This window comes from Ciconia boyciana, chromosome 6 (assembly GCF_034638445.1).
Source record: "Ciconia boyciana chromosome 6, ASM3463844v1, whole genome shotgun sequence".
Lineage (NCBI taxonomy): Eukaryota > Metazoa > Chordata > Aves > Ciconiiformes > Ciconiidae > Ciconia > Ciconia boyciana.
The window spans coordinates 26,998,648-27,018,916 of record NC_132939.1 but is presented as its reverse complement, the minus strand read 5'-3'; the positions used below and the strand labels follow the sequence as shown (position 1 = coordinate 27,018,916).

Here is a 20,269-nt window from a genome sequence, read left to right as displayed (position 1 = left end):
GGAGCCTTTAACCCACAGTAAATTCATTGCAGTGAGTCTGTTTGCTTTCTTTCATAGTTATAAACTGAAAGAGATAAAAAGATGAAATTCAGCTTGATTAAACTCAACATGTAACTTTAAAAATGATATTTGCTTTTTATCCTTAAGTAGGGAAGATGTGTATAATTTTCTAAAAATTTCCTTCATAAATTAAGCATCAGAGGAATAAGAGAGGAATGCAAGATTGCCTAATGGATAGTAAAAGTGGGAGATAGGAAAATAACAGAACCTCTTCAGGAGGAACCTTTGTGCATACATTTAGCAACAGTCTCTTCTTAATCTCACACAATTTTAGTCTGTTTGAGGTGAAGCATGCTCAAGGAAAAGATGTGTCAAAGATTACTCAAATACAGGAAACTTAAAAGACCTGAAACCTCTCTGAAATGAAATGTACCATAGTATTAGTACATGTTTTTTCCCTAACGTTTAGGCTCTATAAAGCTTGGTGTGTAGTATTGAGGAATAGTTTCAAAGGCATTTTCTGGTGTACTGAAATACATAAATTGCATTTTTTTTTGTGTAATATTCATGCTAATGGAATTATATTCAATACAGATTTTCAGCTTCCTTAATTTCCTTCCTCCAGGCACCATCAGCCACCTAACAAACAAATTTCAAAAAGGTCTTTCAGATTTTTCTTATAGAAAATCCCTGACCACTACTTTGATCTTAATTGCTAGAATCTCAGCTTTGATAGTCTTCTTGACCTTTGTTTGAAGATCTACCTTTGATTAGCCTGTGTCTGATAAACATGAAGCTGTGGTGCTGTCTCGCCTCAAGGGAAACAGTGTTGTGTCTTCCTTTTTTTCTCAGCTTCCTGGATGCTGAATGCTGCTCGCATCTGTTCATAGCCTTCCCATGGAGCAGCAATGGCAGCAGTATGAAATTGATACCATCTTTGAAATCTACACAGCTGCTGGTATGGTTCTGAATCACAGCAATGAAGTTGACCACAGTCTTGTTAATGTCACCTTACTGCTATTTGACCAATCAGTTAATAAAAGCAGAGTCACTCAAGCTGTTTGACGATAGACTTTGGAATAAAAGGCTATGATTTTTATTTGGTTCTTGTTTGAAAAACTTAAAATGAAAGATGAAATTATGTATGAATTCCTAGTATAATTTCCATAGCAATATCAAACTGTGTGCTCACTGTGGGCAGGTTTGAAGAATTTACCTTTTTAAGAAGGAAGAAAAAAAATAGAGGAAGGAACAGGGTAGGTATCTAAGGCACAATAGAAGATGCTGTTTCTTTCTTTTAATCTGCTACTACATGAATTGTTTCAATACGTACCTAAAGGATTTTTAGTAATTCTGTTGGTGTTGGTATTTCTCTTGTGTGTTCACTTCTCTTTCAATATAAATTACTCTGACACTAAAAGACTGAGTAATGGTATTTATAGGCATAGCTGGTATTTGTAGTGGGTAGTAAGGTGTTTATTTTTTAATTTTTTAAAAACTTTATCTCCTTTATATCTGAAGTTTGATAGGCTGAATTAAATCCCACAGTTTAAAATAATCCCTCATAATTTATAGCAAGGCCCTCTAGCTTTTTTATATAAATACGAAATAGAAACAAAATAGATTTTTTTTTTTTTTTTGCTTACAGCCGTGTTCCTTTTTGTTGTGTTTAAAATATCACAATTGTTTTTGTGACATGCATGGTATTGTCTGTCTTCTTCTGTGAAGCTTGCTGATTTATATCTTTTTTTTTTTTTTTTTGCTGGGACTGTCAAACATTGTATTCATAGCCTTTTCTTTTGATAGGATAAGCTTTCTCTTTTGAACTAATTACTGTAACCCCTAACAAATAATCATGAAGCTGTACTGCACAATTTCCTTCCTCAGATTCAAACACAGGTTTGTTTCTTATTGAGTTTCTTGACCTTATTTCAAGAGAACAGATTTTGCCAGCATATTAGCCTTTTTTTCTTCTTCATGTTGTCTGTATTCTCACTTAACAACTTTCTTAATTGGGCTTTCCTAACAGCTTTTTTCAGTCTTTTCTTTCAGTAGCCTGTGTCTAGAGAGAGTGTTATCTCTGTGTGATTTCCTTGCCTCTAAATTTCCTCATTCTTTTGGTTAAATTTTGAAGATGGTTACTAGTTTCCCCTTTTCTTAGTTCTGTGTACTCTTCCAGACTTTATCTGCACTTAGTTTCTGTTTCCTTAAGCTGGTTTGATTTCAAATCCCTTTTGACTGCATCAACAGTAATAAAGTGGACCATTGTCTGGTATTGAGGACAGCTCGCATGGAATGAGATTTGTCTTTTCTGTTAATCTCTCAGCCTTCAAAACAGGTAGCTGCATGCACAGTACCATTTGGAAGTTTTCCTGGCCATGTGATAACCCTCAGACTGTTCCCAGAGACTGGAAGAGTGCAGTTGGCCTTCATCAAAAGTATTTCAGGGCTTGTTCTAACATGATGATTTGCATTTTGGTGTCTGGGAAAGTTTCAGGCATTAGTGTATTGATGTAACCTTGTAGGTTAACTTTCGTAAAGCCAATAGTCAAGCCAGTTACCAACTAGAGGTTAACTCAGTTATATCTATGATCTGCTTCCAGAAAGGCCTATCTGGTGAATCATTAATATTAAATCTCGTACTTTGAATGATTCTGCTAGCTGTCTAGAAAAAAAACAACAACAAACCAACAAAAAACCCAAACAAAAAACAAAAGACCCAAGAAGAAACAAACAGCCTCTCTCAACAGTCCCTCCAAACTCTCATCCACTTAAATTTTCTTGTTTGGTAATTTATAGGAGATCTATGCTTTCCTTGTCACTGTAACTTTCTCATTTTAATGTTACATGGAGTGTTTGTCTTCTGTTGCATTCTGGATCTCAGAACAAGTATACAAACCTTAGATATTCGAGACAAGGTTTCCTGCTCCACCATCTATATCTGTCCTCCCTAAGCCAAGTATGCCCTCCAACTTTATGTGGTATCCCACTAAATGTGTTGTGTCAGTAAAGTCATATTTTTGTTTACTTTCTGAGATTTCCAGCTACTCTTTATTCCCTGTAGTTTTTTGCATTAGTTTACAGAGATCAAGGAAGCTCTGAAGATAGTCTACTGTTTGCCACCTTTTCCTCCCTATGACCCTTTAACTAACCATGCTCGCCACTCATCGCTTTGGAGTTGTCATTTAGATTGCCATTTGTACGTCTTGTTGTTTTATTGAAGAGGACAGTCTTTGCCTTTAATTTGCTCACTCATGAAATGAATGACAGCAGATTTCTAGCTTGCCAGGCTGGGAAGCACAGATGGCACTTCACATGGGTGAGAAGAAGTGGGACTTTGGGGAAAAGAAACATAACATATGTTTTCCTGGATTTGAGAGAGCTAAGAGAGGTCCAGTGCTGGCAGTGTTTTCCCAAATTTGCACTGCATGTACAAGTGTGTAAATGTATTAGCAATGTCACTGTAGCATACATGAAACTTTGTAAAGTGAAAAATGTAGAGCTGGGGGCACTGAACAAGAGTGACCTGTGTTCTGGGAATATTGGGATGTGTCAGCTAGGGTCATGTATTTTATAAATAAAAGGGAAAAATGAGTCAAGTGGTTGGGTCAATGTGTCTTGAAGGATGGGAGCAGGAAAGAACTTGAGAACTGCACAGTGTCACATTGGTTTTACATTCTGGGTGACCTACCTCCTAGCAAGTGAATAGGTTACAAATGTGTTTATATTTGGGATGTTATTTAATAACTTAATTCTTAGTTTGGCCCTTTAGTATGTCCATGAAAGCAATCAGCAGATTGTACACTGTTCTGTGTACTGTATCAGTTTTGTAGACTGTTCTTGATTTATGCCTTGAGAAACCATTATGTGTGAAAATTTCAGTATCATGGAGGGACTTTATACCTTATAGCAACTGTTTTATATTTTTTTGTGGTAAGGATAAGCACTTAATGATACTGAAGTTTGCTCCTAATTGTTATTTGTGCCATTAAAAATGGTGTACTCTTAGAACAAGGTCAAAGTGTCAAAGTCCTATCTGATAAGGAAAAACAAGAGTGAGGAAATCTGTCTTTTAGGCTTGTTTTGAAGAACTTTGAGGAATAATGCTTCCAAATCTGTATCTTGTTTGATTAAAGTAGAATTTCATTGGACAATTGTATGTCCTTCTCAAACCTGTGGTAGTCAAAGCTTGTTTGAAGGGGAAGCTTCTCTACAAAATTGAACTGCAGAAAGAATCCTATGCACTTCACTGCAAAACAGCTAATTCCTGAGAGCCTTTCTTCTGTGTGCAGTAGAAGTTAGATGATGTGGCTTTGATCCTTGCATATTATGAATTGAGTATATTCCAGCTTTTCTTTAGCTCTTAGCAGTAAGGAATCTTAAACTAAAAAAAGAAGAAAGTTTTTAAAAATATATAATATATTGTCGTGGTTTAGCCCCAGCTGGCAACTAAGCACCACACAGCCTCTCACTCACTCACCACCAGTGGGATGGGGGAGAGAATCGGAAGGGTAAAAGTGAGAAAACTCGTGGGTTGAGATAAAGACAGTTTAATCAAAAGCTGCGCATGAAAGCAAAGCAAAACAAGGAGTTCATTCACTACTTCCCATCAGCAGGCAGGTGTTCAGCCATTTCTGGGAAAGCGGGGCTCCATCATGTGTAACGGTTACTTGGGAAGACAAATGCCATCACTCTGGATGGTCCCCCCTTCCTTCTTCCCCCAGCTTTTTATGCTGAACATGACGTCATATGGTGTGGAATATCCCTTTGGTCAGCTGGGGTCAGCTCTCCCGGCTGTGTTCCCTCCCAATTTCTTGTGCACCCCCAGCCTCCTTGCTGGTGGGGTGGTATGAGAAGCAGAAAAGGCCTTGACTCTGTGTAAGCGCTGCTCAGCAGTAACTAAAACATCCCTGTGTTATCAACACTGTTTCCAGCACAAATCCAAAACGTAGCCCCATACAAGCTACTGTGAAGAAAATTAACTCTATCCTAGCCAAAGCCAGCACATGTATATAAAAAATATATATAATATATAATCTTATATCTTTTTAAATATATGTATTAAAAAGATTATCTTTCCCTCTCTTCCCCTGGGATGTTCTTTCTTTCCATATTTGTTTAAGGAAACTTGCTTAGTATCAGCAACTAACAATGATACCAGACAGATGTATTGATGGGTATAAGGAAATGAAGTTCAGTTTTTCAGCTAAATAACTATTTCTCCATTAGAAAACCACATTTTCTCTTGTCTTAAAACTGGAAAACACATGTTCTGAGCTTCACTTGCCTTACAGAATGATTAATTTTTCATTTGTTTTTCGTTACCAAACATGAAAAAACATTGTGTAACATTTTAGCTGATTTTGTTGTTTGTTTCTTTTAAGCGGTTTTGTTGTTTAAATTCTTTTCTTGTAACATTTTCCCTAACATAGGTTCAGTTAGTTCTCTGCCAGCTACTTGAAACTGTAGAGCCAGCACTGAAATAAGCAAGTGACTTTGCTAAAGAGCTGGTCTGTGTGCTTCTGAAATTACTAATACTAGAGAAGGCAAGATTATCATACTTAGTAGTAGAGGATGATTTATGTGTTTGGAGTAATAGAAAATGATTTAAGTTTTATTAAAAAGACCCTGCAAATTCACATACTTGAGTGCTGACGAGAACACCTGGTATAACTAGGCTGGTAATCAGAGGTAGATTGTTGTGTGACCCAGATCCTGATCTATTTCCTTCTCAGATGATGTGGCTTTGTGACAGGAACATGATTCTAAGACACACCAGCTGGCTTCTAGTTTTTAAAAAAGATAGTTAGGACCAGCCAATAAAGCATTGGTTGATTTGTGTTTAGGACGGTATAGAGCTCTGACCACAGTCACACTCGGAAAAGATCGAGTCATTTGGAAAAGAAAGAACTGTTAGTGTGATTATGCTGAAGTTGAACTTGCCTTCTTAAAGGAGAATGTATGAATTTGGCAAGTAAAGCCTAGGAAGAAGTAAGAATAGTCTGGGTGTGAAGGTGTATATGGGAGAGAAACAACTGAAAAGAAATACATCTGAGGGACAAACTTAATAACAAATCTTGTTTGAAAATCAAAGGGTGAGGTCTAGTCCTACAAAATCAGTAATGAGGAGAAAGAAACTTGGTGGTTCAGGATGATGTTTTATATATTTGTGTAAAAAGACTGTGTGAGGTGATAAGGTTGATCCTGGAGTCAGAAATTAAAAATGAGCATATGAGATTTCTTCGTACTGGAATAACAGAAATGTCTGAGAGGATAAAGCAGCCAAGAAAATATTTGATTGTTATTTGTCATAAAGTTTCCAATTTTAGAAATTCTGTTCTTCAAGGCTACCACTGGTATCCTGTAGAGATCAGAAGGGATGTTGTTTTTAAATTTTTCTCTTCTTGGTGCATAATTTATCTTCTTCTGAAGCAGAGGCAATTTGCCATTGACTAAAGGTGGAATTTTGAGTGAGGTCTCTGATTCTTCCTGTGGTATTAGGAAAGTAGTCCTGGCCTGGCATATGGGTCTAATGTCTCTGTTCAAAGTTAAATTGGTTTGCCCCAGTCAAATGGGGAAGGGAGAGGGGAAGTGTTTCCTTTTTTCTTCCCCCCACCCCACCCCACCCCTCTGTATTCCTGAGGTGATGTAGGTATTTTCCTCTAACACTTCTGTAGTTGCAGGCACTTACAGCGTGGCTGGCATCCTTGAATTCTATTATCTTGCTGTTGTGCATTCAAGTTTCGCATCTTCTTAAAAGTCAACTTAAATTACATGAAAAGTGTTGATGAAATGTTTTGGACTTTGTTTTGAATGGGTTCTTGTAATGCAGGAGACTCCAGGTGGTATTGAACACTTTAAGGATGTTTTTTTTTTTATAAATTAATTTTTCTAAAAATAAAAGGTAGTGACTAGTCAATGTTCACCAAGCAATTCAAAGTCAGAATCGGGCATATAACTAAAATGTCCTATCTGCAAGGTCACTTCATGATGTTTATCTCCAAAAAGATCTCTGCAAGAGGGGCAAACTTATCTGGAAGGCACTACTGTCTAATTAATCTACTGATATTTGTAAATACTGTTGAGGTGATTGAACAACAAATGCAAAGATTTTTTTTAAATAGTTGTAGTTTTTACCTTATAAATAGAATTCCGTTTTCAGGGATAAATTAGTAATATTAGGCTGGAAAATTGTAAGCTTTTTAGTAGTTTTGAATGACTCAGAGCAGGTTGACTATTCTTTTCCATGGTTCCATAAAAAGATCCTGGAATAGACAGTCACTTTATATTAGTTGTGATGATCTTAAAACAAAGGGCTTTATTTCTTTTGTCTTAGTAATGGATTTATGGATAGAAAAAAAATTGCTGGTATCCTGCATCTTGATTTCAGTACAGCATTTGTTACTTCTTTGTGAGTTACTCTGAGCAGACTATGGGCTACAAGAAAATATTCTAAAACCAGTGCATAGTTGGTTGCAAAACAATACTTGGAACTCAAATTAAAATTTCATTGTCATACAGGTAGAATCTGTTAAGTGGAGCTACAAATGACTTGACCAGGCTAGGCTGGACTGTTTTATTTTAAACCAACTCAACATATTTCACTGTTTTGTAATATATATATTTTTTAAATTATTTGTGTTGTGGACAAATTTTCCTGGAGCAGAGGTAGAAATTACATTGGAACTTTGTTTTTTTCCCCTCTACTTTGTCAGCAACTGTTAAGTAGCTACTTCAGTCCGATGGTATGTTAGTGTGGAAAAAAAGACCCAAATATTCATGCTTTTTTAAGTTGTTCTGTGTGTTTTTATATATTTTGGGATAGCACAGTTTAAAATTTTGGGGAGCTTTTTGTAGGGCATGGTGAATTGCCCAGTCTGGTAGGACTCTGGACTTCTGGTACTGTAATTCTGGCCTGTAATTCTTACAGATAAATCAACTTGTAAATTTAGTAATAGTTCTTTTCATTACGTGAAATGTAAACATTGCTGCTTCATGTTTACTGTGAGCCAATCTGTCTAAATCTATTTTTCCATACATGTGGCTCACATAATATGCTACCTTCTACCTGTTATTGGGGTTGCAAATATGGACTTGTAAAAAGATATAGCATAATGCTTCATATAAAATTAAAAGTGTAATCATCATTCTAGATTGTGCTCTAACGGGTTCGCTCTAGGGCTAGCTGTTGGAACAGGTGGGCTCCATATTCAGTTTTGCTTGGCTTCCTGACTCACGTTCAGCTAACAGTTTCACCTCTCCATTTTTGTGAAACCGGTAGTGTAACTGATTTGATGAGAGTTACAATAAAAGAACTAGTTTAGTTTTTCTGGAAGGCTAAACCCCTGATGTTACTTTTTATACATGGGGTAACAGTGTTGCATTTTTTTGGTTGGTTTTCTGAGATCCTTTATTACAGGAAAAGCTGTATCTTTTTTATTGAGTGCTGGCTTAGCTGAAGTATACCCAAACTATCAATCTCAAATGGAAATGAAAATAGGCTATCTCACTCTTTCCCCCAGGCATTCCATTTTTGGAAGTTCATGGGCTCTGACCTTGTAGGTGCTGATTATTTTAAATAACTTATTATATGAAAAAGAAAATACAGAATTCAGTCTTTTTTGATTTTTATAATTGTTGCTTCTTTTGAGATTTTGAGAGTTGCCAGTTCACCTTGTTCACTTGACAGTACAGCTGCTGAAGCTTCTCTTTGAAATATAAAATCACTTAGTTTTCATTCAAAAATAAGACTAATTTGGCAGAATTCTCATTGCAGTAAAAGACAATTATCTGAAGCATTTATCATTTTCTCTTTACTCCTAGTCCTGGTACTTTTGTTGCTTTATTTGGTTTCCTGTTTATTTTTCTTCCCCAGTTTTATCCCTTTCCTTGAAGTCAGGTTCACAAATTAGCTTTTTCAACATCCAATTTATTGCTGTTTGTCTGATATGTGCAGCTTTTGATTGCTTTTCTGTTAAATGGCCAAGAATCAACACTTAGTTCAGTAGTGTACAGCCATTCTGAATTAGTCAGACCACTGTTATAAAATGATGTAGTAACTCCATGCCTTGATAACCCAAAAGTAAGATTTTGTTTAAAACAATTTAATATGTCATATATGGTCTACTGTGTATGTTGTTACGTACAAACATAAATAAACAAGTGGTACAAACCAACTTAATTTGCTTACATCTGTTTTAAAGGTAGACCCTATTCTTTTCCATGTGGCAACTATTTCAGTTTGAGGGTTTACTATTTTAATTTTTGGCATCTGGTTTTAGGATCTTGATCCCATAATTTTTCTCAGTGTTTTTTTTTTTTTTTTTCCCGCTAAAGCCTGGCTATATATATCCCAAGAATGAATCCACTGCTTTTTTCCCCCCTTGCTTTCTTAATTTGTTTTCACAGATGCCTTGAGGGTCTATACTTAATCTTTGTTGGGTTTTTTTTGGCAATGAGGTAGAGTTTCTATTTTTTTGGACCTCAGTATAAATAGAGGTTGGTCATATGTATAAACTTCTGTTTTCATAAGAGTTTTGCTACAAGTCATCTAATCACAAATCGTATAAAATTCTGAGCAATATTTTTAATAAGAGTGTTTGCATGTATCTCTTGAATGCTGCATATAATAGTCAAAGGATGAAAATGTGGATAAAGATGATAAAGGATAAAAACTAATGATTTTCTTTTCCTCTTCTACTTTCAGAAAATTACCTAGGCTTCAACATGAAAGTGAGGAAAAAGAGTCTCCAAAAGTATTAATCTGAACAATAATTATTGCTGGTAAGTCAGTACTTCTCTTCCTCTGTGATGTTGCCTCCACTGGGACAAAAACTAGATGTAAAGAAACTAGGTAAAGACGTGTGCTACTTAAAACTGAAACTGAAAACTGCCCTTCTGTTGATAAATCCTTGTCAGCTGGAAAAAGCAAACTTTGCAAAAGGGAGGTCAGGTCTTTTGCTTTTATGTCAGATCACTGACAAAATTGGGTCAATCAGACACTTCTTTCCTGCTTACATCCATTTCTCTCCCTTCTCCTCTTTGCCTCTCACCTCTAAAAAGAGAGATCTCTTTGATAGAAAGAGAAATCTTCTTTGATAGATTCATTGTGTATCCTCTGTCTTACGTACAAAAACCTTATTCTTTGGCAGCATTTTTGGGCCCTTTCATCTGTATTGCAGATATTACATGTATTTCTCAGAGATAAACAGTACTTCTACAGAAGCTGGGCACAGGCCCTATTCCTGAAGTTTCTCTGAGAGTTATAAGTAACGAAGCTGTTGTGGCTGGAAACTATTGTGTGCTCTGGGATATCCTAGATCCAGTGCTAGATTTTCTCAAATCGTGACAAGTATCAAAAACTTAATACTACAGATTCTTATGTTTTTGAAGGTCTATGCAAGTACCGTAATACTCAAAGAAATAAATAAATGTTTCATAAAAGATAAATCTTAGAACAATAGTAACTCTCTTCTTTTTGAGAAGTTGATTAAAGAATGAACTTCACTGAAACGTGAATTCAGGTGTGAACTTGGAAACCAAGCATGTTATGATGTTACTCTTTTTTGATGCAACTGTAGAAAAGATAGTTACAATCAGTATTGTTAATTATGGTAAGGATAAGAAGGTTGTGAAAGTTTCTTGAACTTTCACAGCTGAATAAATTAGACTAACAGCTCAAGCAAATTTGTCACAGATGAGATGCTTTTACTGTTCACTCAACTTCAGTAATGGTTGTCAAGCAGAAGACATCTAAAGTACTCCCAATTATTATGATTTATTTATACAGTCATAACTCCTGAAGTACTTTGTTAGCTTAAGAATTCTATGAATGGTTTTGAAAAAAAATGTGGGATTTAAAATGATGTTCTGAGGACAGAACATGAGAACAGGCCAGGCCAGGCCAAAGAATATGGTGGTAGCTTTCCAAGCATGCAGTTTACAGTTAGGTTTCTTGAAACTGGGTTGGCTGTTGCAACTGCTTACTGTTGCTGAAAGGGGTTGTTTCCATTTCCCAAACCCTGCTCTCCTCTGTACCTGACTGCTGCTGAAACCAATTAACTGATTTATCTCACAAACCCACCAAAAAGGTGGCTAGTTTTGTTTCCTGGTTTGTGGGTTGATTCAGCTCGGATAAGGGTTCAGAAAGTGTTAAAGTGGTGCAAAGGAAGAAATGAGACTCTGCAGGTGGGAGCAAAGAGTGTGGGAGCATAACCTGTCCCTTTAGGCAGCAGCCAGTCAGTGGATCTGTCCAGCAGTTTGTGGTAAGGTTGTGTTAAAGTCACTAGGCTGGAAATAGACAATTTGACTTTGGAGAAGAACAGATTTAGCTTCTGAGAGCTTTAGACTAGAACTGGCTAGTCTCGCCAGATCCCTCTCAGCCCTTGCTGTTAGTAGGAGCGACCTGTCGATACCAAATAGAAACAGTGATTCAGGGGGGAAAAAAATCTTAGCAGGTAACTAAAAAATCTGTAATAATCTTCCCCACCCCCAGCTCCATGTGAAATATCTGTGTGCTCCAGGCCCTCGAAATGAATGAAAAGTACATATGAAGAACTTGCATGACTTGTTCAAACCTCACGTCTTATCAGAATTGACTGGTCTCTTTTACATGATGTTACATAATACAGCAATTTGTCTCTATCTTAGTTTACAGTTTTGTAAATTAAAAATTTTTTTGGTTTAAGTATGAGCCTGGATGCATGCATATATGCTTGCTTATGCTTAGTTTTTATGCTTCATTTTGTACTGTCTTCACACTACCTTGATTTGTCTGTAAACTGTGGCAATGGTTGCATCTTTTGTAGAGATGCAGTCCTTCCTTTAGCAAGGACAAAGCACAGTGGTTGAGAACTGTATGAAACCTCTTCTTGCCTTTTCTGTTCAATTTGTGCGGGAGGATAATTAAGAGGATTTGTGCAGGTATATATAAACTGCAGTGTCTGGGGCACTAGTTAGGCCAGTGGTTTTGTATGCATTGCTCAACTGCTAAGGGAGATTGAGCAGTGGAGGAAAGCTGATTTGAGCTTAATATCTAGCTAGGATCTATGTAGTGCTCGTAGGTTGAGGCAAGTAACTAAGTAATAGAGCAAAGGCAATACCTTTCCCATATTACTTGATTATGCAGTCTATGGATTGTGTTTGATTCCTGCTTCCTGTCAGATTGCATAACAAACTGCATTCGGAACTATTTTCTGCTGTCACAGTCTGGCTGGAAAAAAACGTATTTAATCTATCTACCTATTTAATTTTTTTTTCTTGATTTTTTTTTCTTGATTTTTTTTTTTTCCCCTCACATGTAAAAACACATTCCCATGGTAGTCTTTCTTTTTTTTTTTTTTTTTCACATCATATTTCACACTTGGTCTAATTCATTCCATCTATGAACTGCGGTTTTGTAGTTTACCAAAAAAGAAAGATCAACTGGGCATTTTTTATTACGTTCTGAAACATTTTCTTATCTTTTCTTGGACATACTGTAAGTTAGATTTATATGTGATAGGCTTTTGAAGATAAACTAATCTCTGCAAAAGGCCTTTATATTTTGAGTTTTAGGGTTTATTGTAGGGGCACCTGAAATATTGGATAGATATCTTTATTTCTACATATCTAAATAGATCAACATATGATTTCTGATGGAAGAGGAAATTATCTTTTCAGAAGGGTATGTTGCTGATCTAGCCCTGCCCTTTTTATCAGGATCAAAGCTGGATCATCCGTCTGTGTTTCTGGAGTATCTACTGTCTTTCTTGGTTACTACTTTCCCCCTCACCTGAGGATCAGCAAAGTCTGTTTCTTGTTCTAACATTCGGCTTCAGTTCACTGTTTTATTCTGATAGTCATTTAGCTTGGATTCTTATTTGAAAGATTACTTATTGCCTGGCTGGCGCTCTGAAATATATTCTTTATTAAAAATGCGTTCTATATAAGTCAGTTCTGATGCAGCAGCACAAACAACAGTCTTTCATGTCTTTTTCCTTCTCAAGAAAAGAGGTTACTAACATATCCATTGACTTGCATGTTTACTGCAGTGAAAAATTATACCAGGCTGAGAGACTGCAGAGAAGTTGGAAGACTGGATTAGAATTTAACACGAACTAACAAATTAGAATGATCTGGGAAAAATGGGATACAAGCCATTAAGGGCAAGCTTAAAATACTGCTTTTAAATTAAAAATAAAATAGGCAAATGCAGAATAAGGAATGACTGAGAGTTCTGAAGAAGAAGATTGAGAGTTAAGAGCTGACCATAAGTCAACAGTATCATGCACAAAAAAAGTTCTGAAAATGTAACATCATACCAGGATAAATAAATGGAAGCACTGTCATAAAACACTATGTAAATCCCTCTGCTCAACTTAGGGTAGAAATGGAGTCAACTAGCTCATTGTGTCTGGTTCTGAGCCACACACTTAATACTTGCAAACAAATCAAAATTACCTTGCCAAATTGGAGAGTCCAGAAGACAATAGTACCAATGATCAGAACACTGTATCCATGACTTGTGAGGAAGAGGTTGAAAAAAATTGAGGCTGATTTAATAGAGAGAGTAAGTGCTGCTGTTCCAGGTCTTTTGGAACACCACAAAACCTAATAAGCTTACATTTTTACCAGTGGAGATTAATGCAGTGTGGCTTGTGAAGCACTGCAATAGACTGGGAAGAGATATGTCTGTCTTCGGAAGTTCGCAAAAAGTAGTAAGGCACATGAGCATGTGTGATCTCATCTTAGAGGAGAGGGGTGGTCTAATAACCTCCTGATAACCTTATTACATTTTATGATTTAATGCCTAGTTTCTAGCTTTTGTTTTTTTCCTTAATTGGCTATCTCTTTTGTGAGTGGAGCATGGGGAGAACAGCTTTTTGCAAAAGATGCCCAGAAGCATCATAGAATATCTTTCTGCATATTACAATAAGTTTTTTTATTTTTAAAATTTTTTTAGTTTAAATATTTTATTCCAATGGACCAAGTAACTTTTGATCTTGAATGCATCTAATTTTAAACTTAAATATTCCAAAGCTAAAACATTGACTGTAAATTTGGCAGAATTAGAGACTGTAACCTGGTGGATATTATCTAGCTATAAATTAGTAATATTTTTATAGTGCCTGAAAAATCAGATTTCAAAAATCACTGATAATCTATACCATTTTAAATGTCTCAGATTAGACTGTTACACTAAACTAAAACTAAGTGTTGACAAATTGTTTAAGGAGACAAGATCAGAGGAAGTCTATTTTGTCTGGCATATGTTTCCTGCTTTACAAGTTCCTGCAGTTAAATAGTGAGGAATGGGGTTTTTGTGTTTTTTAATATGAAATACAGAGAGTTGGTGTAGCCAATTCTGATGAAAGTATCTGTGAATTATGAATTTTTATGTAATACTATCATTTTAGATAAAATGATAGACGGGGGTGTTATTCTTGCCCACTTTTTGCTGTTTATTAGAAGAAATTGTAGTTGTCATGGAGAGAAGAACAGGATGTGGATAAATGCCAAGGCTACATCTACAATATAGAAATAGTCTGCAGTTGTTTTGGCTTTGATTTTTTTTTTTTTAAATGATGTAATCATACTACACTGATAATTCAGTACTACTTTATTGTGTCTATGTTTGGATTATGTTAAATGGTGGCTAATAAACACTTCAGAAATTGGCAGAACCTGTTAGCATAGGAAAATCTTAATTTAATTGTTTTTGCACTTCAGTCTTGGTTTTTGTTTTTTTTTTTGGTGACTTCTTTTGTTTTTAAACAAATTTTGAAATAACCCAAGTCTAAAGGGAAGGAGAAAAATTAGATACCTTGCCAGTATGTAGAAAAAAAACCTGATCAGGACATGGGTTAATTATAGAGTGGTTCACTTGAAATTGATCCTAATGATACTGTCTTTTAATCAGATTGATTCTTCCTGAAGATATTTGTTGGGACTCACGTTAACTATATTAAAATTGGTTAATGAATCCAAAAAACTGTCAGTAAACAGCGAACTTTCAAACCCTAAGGAAGGTTCCCTTAAAGCTGCATGGCAGGGGGTTCTTGGTCATTGTCTTTGCTGACTCTTGGGGAGAATATATTGCTCCTAATAAATCTCTAAAAGTTGTAGTTTTAAAGATACAGTAATTTTAATGGTAGAAAGAGATCACTAACTGTTAAAATGCTTGGCAAGTTGAAACTTACTTGAACAACTTGTATTTGGATAGAGCCAAATGCATGATCCCAGGTCTAGAGACTAATATTGTAGATTGCACTTACAGGTTTAGAGACAGTGTTTTTGAATAAAACAACAGTAAGAGGAATGTAGGGGAGGTGGTATTACTGCTGTATACAATATTAATGGACCATGATGTGTATATTATGGCTAGGTTGGAGGTCTAGTCTTCAGAAATAATCTTAGAAAGTAGGAAGGGGTTTAGAAAAGAGCTATAAGAATCATTCAGGTTCTGGGAAAGTGTATCTCATTTTAGAAATTTAAGAAGCCTATTCTATTGAGGCGTTACTTGAGAAGTTTTGAAGATTTGTACTTTAATCCTATATGAATGGGTGTTGGTAAGAGCTGAAAACAAACATGTTTGGTAACTAACTAGTTGAGCAATTTATCTGGGAATCATTCATTTTCTCTCATTTAATGTGTTTGAATCACGTGGATGGCTTTAGTAAAAGATATGCATTTTACCTTGGACAAAATGTGTGGTTCTGATGCAAAAAATAGGAAAAAGCTTCAATGATCATTGGATTTCAGTGATCAGTTTCTGGGATTATGTTGGAGACAGTAGTAATACAGTCCATATAAACAAATTCCCCTCCCCCCCTCCGGAGGCTTTTAAAATTAACCCTAGCAGTATGTACTTCAAAAAAATTTCAGAAAGCATTGTGACTACTGCAATTAGCCTTCACTCATAATATATAAAAATAGGCTTGTAAGTGGCTGAACTTAAATAAGCTTTTTATTAAAAACCTAATTGTGATATGGCCATGATTTTTAAACCTATTTATTGAAATAGGAAAAATGTAGATTTGTAGCAAAGCCCACCATTCAACATTTTGCTTGTAGGAATAATACTTACTTATGGTAGCTTTGCATGTCTCAGTTTCAAAATTCAGGTTTTGCTGAAAAAGCCAAATCTAGTATTTAAACAGAATTGTTTTCTAAATGAAAAAAGTCTCCTGCTAACATTGTTTCACTCTGTAGATGCCACATTCCCTGTCTTGTGAAATAATCTTTCATTGATGTTCCTCACAGTGTGTTTTGACAGCAATTGGCTACAATTTCAATTGCCTAATGGTTACTGTGATTGGAATCAAGCTGTTGTCTTTAAAATTAACCAATGTGTTTTGGGTAACTTTTTTCCTGCTGCAGTCTGTGTAACATCAACTGCACAGATCTTTTCCGCACGTGTGAATTGTAGAATCATGCTGGTTGGAAGGGATTTCCATTTAGTCCAGCCCCTCAATAACAGCTTGCTCAAGTCTGGTTTTGTGTATCTTCAAGAATGGCGATTCCACGTTGTCTGAGACCTACTCCAGTGTTTGACAATCCTCATAGGTTTGGATTTTTTTTTCTTTATTTTATTGAGCTGGAATTTACTGTGTTCCAAATTGTGTCTGTTACCTCTTGTCCTTCCACTGGGCACTAAAAAAGTGCAACCCCATCTACTGAGTACTTGCAGGAATACCTCTGTGTATATCACAGTTATACAAGAAGAGAACCAAGAAAAGGATGAAAAGTTGGGTGATAAGGTGGCTTCGACCAGAAGAAGAAAACAGAATAACTAAAATGCTGGTGCTGCTGTCCCTGCTTTTGACTTTTTGATGCAGATCCATGCTATCCCTGTTTGGAATACATTAGGAACATTAGTACCAGAAAGTGGATTTCTTTCAAGACTCAGAAGAGGGTACCATAGTAACATCTGTGAAAATTAATTCACTGAAAGGGAATGTACCAGAGGATACAGCCTCTTAGAGAAAGCAAGGAGACTTTGAATACCAACGTGAGGCCCGACGAATGGGTGAAGTGAGTTCAGGGAGGTAGCTTGTATTTATTGTTTTTATGTTCTTATGGAAGCTTGACATTTTCCCTCCCCTCCCTGGCAACATCTTCTGGTTGTATCTCTGAGTACGTGATAAGAAAAGGAAACAAAAGAACTAGTTCTCAAAGCATCTTAAAAACCTAGTTGGCCTTAAAAAGCCCATGAAATTAAATAAGCTATTGTGTTCTGGCAACCAGGTAGAATTTCTGGTTATGTATTACCAGATTGATTAATTGCAAACAAAAATATGTCACAACCAAAGCCATAAAAATAAAATACACTAGAGATCTGAAATACTCCTTGAAAGCAAGATAGTAGTTAGTTGGCCAAACTAATTGATTTTTAAGCCGGATTTGGGAGGTAAACTGGAAATATGAGTGATACAAAAGGAGTTTCTTTTTTTAAAAAAATCCCCCCCCCCCCCCCCCTTCTTGTGCTGTTTCAGGAAAGTTTGGAGAAGCTGCCTTTTCCATGCCATAGAATCACTTAGGTTGGAAAAGACCCTTAAGATCATCGAGTCCAACCATTAACCTAACACTGCCAAGTCCACCACTAAACCATGTCCCTAAGCGTCACGTCTACGTGTCTTTTAAATACCTCCAGGGATGGTGACTCCACCACTTCCCTGGGCAGTGTGTTCCAATGCTTGATAACCCTTTCGGTGAAGAAATTTTTCTGAATATCCAATCTAAACCTCCCCTGGTGCAACTTGGGGCCATTTTCTCTCATCCTATCGCTTGTTACCTGGGAGAAGAGACTGACCCCCACCTTGCTACAACCTCCTTTCAGGTAGCTGTAGGTCTCCCTTCAGCCTCCTTTTCTTCAGACTAAACAACCCCAGTTCACTCAGCTGCTCCTCACAGGACTTGTTCTCTAGACCCTTCACCAGCTTCATTGCTCTTTGGATGCACTCCAGCACCTCAATGTCTGTCTTGTAGTGAGGGGCCCAAAACTGAACACCGTATTCGAGGTGCGGTCTCACTGGTGCTGAGTATAATGCTTGCCATGATTGCCTTCAGTATCATACAGAAGCCATAATCACCACTGCCTCTGAAATTTTGGCTGTTTTTAGTGCACTGTTTCTACATTTGTATCTTCAGCTACTCAACAGTTCACCCTGCAGCCTTTTGGTATCTGTAAGCTATGATGAATGGTATACAGTTCTCTTGAGGGTGGTGACGAACCACTTCTGAAACAAACTGATCTAATTTGGAGAGATTCTCATAGGAAAAATGTAATGGTACTTGTGTTCTCCCCCCCCCCTCCCCCTTGTTTAATGTGAACAAAATAAATCTGTGCTTTCTGACAGTGGCCTTTGGTTGAGGTATCAGATACCCAAAAGACTGACTTTGATTACGAGAAGGGGAGATATAGCTTAGGAAATTATTTTCCAAGCTTCCCTGGTGGTAAAAAGGCTACTTGGCAAGCAGAGATGGGAGGCATGATGTATTAAAGGCAGTGCAACAAGACTGTTTGGTAGAATGTCCACATTAGAAAAAAGGAAGAAGGATTGCCATTGGCTTTGCAGATGGAACTGAGACCTCATTTTATTGCTTAGGGAAAAAACACGTTACAGAATATTATAGAGGAATCCCAGTTCAGTTCTCAGTACCATACTCCCCTCTGCCAACAGGTTATCAACATACCCTTACCAAAGTCAGCATATTACTAGTAATATTTTTGTCACAAGTACTATGTAAAATACAATGTGTAATGGTAACAGGAATATTAAATTCTGTGAAATCCATCTGTGTCTCAAGGCATTACCAGCTCCTTTTCAGCCAATCAAATGCGTATTCAAGGGTCACGTTGCATCTTCTTATGCAGTAGTTGTATTGCTCCTTGCTCCTCTTTAGACACTGTGTAGAATTTCACCTGTCAAGCTAAAGGTAGAATCCTTCAGAATGAATATTGGCATTACAATTCTGCCACTGAATATGTGCCTTTCCAGGAAAAATACTAATGTTTTCACAAGGTCCTATTTTTAAAAGACTGCTTTTTGCACCTTCCTGCCCAACTATGGTAATATTGATGTTATTCTTTTTTTTAACCATGGACAAGTACTGCTTTCCCTTCTATGCTTAAGATTGGCTTAGGAAGGCAGAACTGCTATATGTCTCTTTCTTCTTGATCGATCGCATTTTAGAAATTCCATTGTCTTAAAATGTTCTTTTTTCCTGCACATTACAGTTGTAGTGCTGTACAGGAGGTCATGTTTTTAGTGGCTCTTTGTATGTGATGATAGCTATTTACTTTGTATTTCCCTTCAAGTAGATGATCTGGTGACTGATAGTAGTCTGGGATTGCAAACTTCTGGAGGGCAATCATTCCATTTTGCCCCATTGTCAAATGACTTTGATTTTGTTGTCAGTGGTGTTACATGGCAGTCGTGTTTGGCATGAGTGTAATGTGAAGGGTGCGAGGAGATTGCTGATTGTCCTATAACTGTAACAGTGAATGATCTTATAACTTGGTGCTTTTTTTCACAGACCCAAAAGCACCACTCAGCACTGTGCAGCTGGTCAATGAATGCTTGCAGCAGTTTGTGATTTTTGTGCACCATCTGTATCATGCATCCTTTCTTCTTGATTATCTTGTCTTCATTTCAGCATGATTTGGTAGTTGTTGAAGTCAAACAAATATGGAAAAATTACGTACCCTATTGTTAGATGTGCATAACACTCATCTGAGAAGAACGCATGTTTCTTCTGGAGGGTGGCAGAATGAAAACTGGTGTGGTGAGCCACAGGTATTTTAAAAAGGGGACACTAAAAAGCAATGGATGGAGTTGTGGGAAGTGGACTCTGAGTTTTGATAATTCCCTGAATGCTGTGATTAGCATCCCACAGAGCATTGTAAAACAATTCATTAATCATATCTTAGGCAGTGACAAAGAAGGCTCTGGAACTTCAACTGCATTGCGCACCTTTCTGTGGTTACAAGACTTTGTGAACAGGAGCCAGAATATTTACAAAAACATGTATGTGTGATGTGCTACTATTAGCAGCAGTATCATAACTGATGCTTTCTGGAATAAAATTTTTTCTAGTGTAGCAATACTATTAGAATAGGTTCTTAAGTTATTTTGCTCAAAATATTTTATGATATTTGTATTTCTCTGTTACTAAACCATTTCTATTTTAAATGAACATCCACATTAAAGATGCTTACAGTAATTTTGTCTCACTGGTTCCATTCACAACTGATTCATCTAGTTGTTTTCAGTCTGCTGATCTCCAT

General features: G+C 36.6%; 1 protein-coding gene across 4 annotated transcripts in view; it reads left to right on the top strand.

The window, feature by feature from the left end:
• Positions 1–20,269, top strand: part of FUT8 (fucosyltransferase 8) — a 139,774-nt gene that overhangs the window by 16,844 nt on the left and 102,661 nt on the right. For 3 of the 4 annotated variants that reach the window (XR_012043064.1, XR_012043065.1, XM_072865154.1), the window contains exon 2: positions 9,707–9,783. The gene's annotated coding sequence lies outside the window, so the exon portion shown is untranslated. Of the gene's footprint in view, positions 1–852; positions 959–9,706; positions 9,784–20,269 lie in introns of all 4 variants that reach the window. The other variant, XM_072865155.1, reaches the window with a different exon arrangement.